The sequence below is a fragment of the Oncorhynchus nerka genome, unplaced genomic scaffold (genome assembly GCF_034236695.1).
Source record: "Oncorhynchus nerka isolate Pitt River unplaced genomic scaffold, Oner_Uvic_2.0 unplaced_scaffold_7912, whole genome shotgun sequence".
In the NCBI taxonomy this organism is placed as follows: Eukaryota; Metazoa; Chordata; class Actinopteri; order Salmoniformes; family Salmonidae; genus Oncorhynchus; species Oncorhynchus nerka.
The window spans coordinates 2,751-5,727 of NW_027033406.1; the positions used below are offsets into that span (position 1 = coordinate 2,751).

The 2,977-nt window shown below is 42.9% G+C and overlaps 1 long non-coding RNA gene across 1 annotated transcript; it reads left to right on the plus strand.

The window, feature by feature from the left end:
• The first annotated feature begins 1,752 nt into the window (after positions 1-1,752).
• Positions 1,753-2,635, plus strand: LOC135566038 (uncharacterized). Its single transcript, XR_010461922.1, has 4 exons — positions 1,753-1,789; positions 2,177-2,236; positions 2,331-2,408; positions 2,534-2,635. It is a non-coding gene; the product is annotated as an uncharacterized LOC135566038 (long non-coding RNA).
• Positions 2,636-2,977: the final 342 nt, after the last annotated feature.

Here is a 2,977-nt window from a genome sequence, read left to right on the forward strand (position 1 = left end):
TGTTTCCAATTTTGTGGAATGCTTCTTTATTTGTCTATATGTAAATGGACTGCTGATTTTTACACACATGCACACACATACCTTTACAATCTCTCTCTCGGTCTCTCACCTCTTCGCTCCTAACCACCAGGGTTCTCAGGGTGACCCTGGAGTGCCTGGTCAGGCAGGGCAGGGGGGCTTGGCTGGGCTTCCTGGGCCCATGGGACCAATTGGGCCTCCAGGACCACCCGGACCTTCCTACCCCGTGCGTTATGTGAGTACTGTACACAACTCCTGCCACCCACCCAGACTACATCAACTACAGCTTAACCTCCCACCCCAAAGCTCCCTTCATACAAATTATTACCAAATTGACTACATACTGTATATTTGCCGACATATTTTAGTGGAATTGTCTTTTTTGAACTGTATCTGTGTCCTCTCTGTGTAGGGTGACGGGAGGGTTCCGGAGTAATAGGGGTCAATGGTGTTGCTGGAGTGATAGGGATTCAGGACCACAGGTGATCTATACATTGCCATCCACTCATCATTTGATTGCCTTACGATCACGTCAACTAAGACATAGTCACATATCCATTGTTTTCAGGGTCCGGAATCGCTTGGCCTTCGGTAAGAACCAGGAAATCCTTTGAATATATTGCTAAGTTTGATTGGAGGCCATATCTTTGTTATATAGCTATGCTTACTGTATTCCTGTCATCATACAGGGAAGATCTGGTTTGCCTGGGCTTTCGGGAGAGAAGGGGAGCGAGGGAGCAAGAGGACGGGATGGAACACCAGGGATGGACGGATTCCCAGGACAATTGGTAGAAGATCATTATCCCTCAGCCATCTCCCCAGACTCTATTAGAACGTTACTTAGGCTTTAGAGTAACCCACACAAAGTGCACTAACCTATTCTATTTTGTTTCTTGTGTATACACAGGGGAGACAAAGGGGAGAGGGGGAGACAGAGGAGAAAGGGTGAGTTACCTACTCCCGATTACCATATTTTGGTGGTTGATTTTTTAATTTTTAATTTTATTGCTTCTTTAATCAGAACAACAGTTTTCAGCTGTGCTAACATAATTGCAAAAGGGTTTTCTAATGATCATGTCGCCTTTTAAAATGATACACTTGGATTAGCTAACACAACGTGCCATTGGAAAACAGTAGTGATGGTTGCTGATAATGGGCCTCTGTACGCCTATGTAGATATTCCGCAAAAAATCTACTGCCGTTCCAGCTACAACAGTCATTTACAACATTAACAATGTCTACACTGTATTTCTGTGTATTTCTGTGTATTTCTGTTATTTTAAATGGACAAAACCTTTGCTTTTCTTTCAAAAACAAAGACTTTTCTAAGTGACCCCAAACTTTTGAACGGTAGCGTGTTACCCATTGAGCAAGGTCCCATGGCTCTCATGCTGTTGTGTGTGTGGTGTTGTAGGGGTGAGCCAGGATGTGAAGGGGGGCCCCTGACCTCCAGGGAGCCCCTGGCCCACCGGGACAGATCTACCAGACCTCAGGCAGTGGAGTGTGGCTGTGTACTGCACGGTCTTGTCTGCTCTGGATCATAGTGATGTTTCAGTGACACAAACTGACCTACCTGTCTCTGTCTCATGTAGTTTGATGGAGTTCTTGGGAATCAAGGACAGGTGGAGAATTTGACTCAGCAGACAAGTCATTATGTTACTCTACATGCAGTTTTATAATGTCTTATAATGTTTTATAAAGTCACTCTAACTCCTTATTTCCTTTTCTCCAGGTGGGAGGACCAGGTCTTCCCGGCCGGGCAGGATTCCCAGTATGTATCAGTATCACACTGCCAATGAACACACAGTGGAGTGGAGACATTTACCATGACTGTTTCTAAAGATATTTCACAGTTGAAACACACCAAATAGTGTTGTTCTAGATGTATGGTGGAGATTGCAAAAACTATTTTATAACATGTTAATGGAACATTTCAAAAAATATATTTCACAGTTGAAAAACCTTAATAGTGCTCCCTAATATTAAAAAACAAAAGAATGCTGTACGGCCTACAAGTTGTATGTTGAAAACTGCCTAAAACATGATTTTATACACTAGTTGTATATTGAAAACTGTCTAAAACATGTTAATGGAAATCTCTTTTAAAAATATACACACACAAGGTTGTTATTTATACTGATTACAACTTCTTCTGTAGGGGCCTATGGGACCAAAGGGAGATACAGGAGAGCCTGGACAGCCAGGATACACAGCTAAGGTCTGGTAATAACTTAATTCATATCTTGTTTTCTGTACAGTACAGGGAAAATTGAATGAAGTATTGACATGTCTCCACCCTGTGTCCTGTCCAGGGGGAGAAAGGAGAACCTGGTATTATCATGGGGCCTGATGGAAGACCCCTGTACCTGGGAGGGCTGGGGTCTCAACCGGTGAGAAAAACCACACACGAGATTTATAGTTGGTAGAAATACTGTATGTTATTATGCTTGTCCATCTCTTTTATATGTGCCATGCAACATAAAATGTTGATACCCTTTGACCTCTGTGTGTGCAGGGAGAGAAGGGACTACCGGGACCTGAGGGACCTCCTGTAAGTACTCTCCTTTAACAGTGACATGCTTTGTTTCTGAATAGCCATCGATAACCATGGATGTACTGTATATAGCTCTCTGTTTCTGTAGGGTCCATCTGATAGATTTATATTGTTCTGTCACTATGGGGTCCAGCTGGTAGATTTATATTGTTCTGTCACTATAGGGTCCAGCTGGTAGATGTATATTGTTCTGTCACTATAGGGTCCAGCTGGTAGATTTATATTGTTCTGTCTCTATAGGGTCCAGCTGGTAGATTTATATTGTTCTGTCACTATAGGGTCCAGCTGGTAGATGTATATTGTTCTGTCACTATAGGGTCCAGCTGGTAGATTTATATTGTTCTGTCACTATAGGGTCCAGCTGGTAGATTTATATTGTTCTGTCTCTATAGGGTCCAGCTGGTA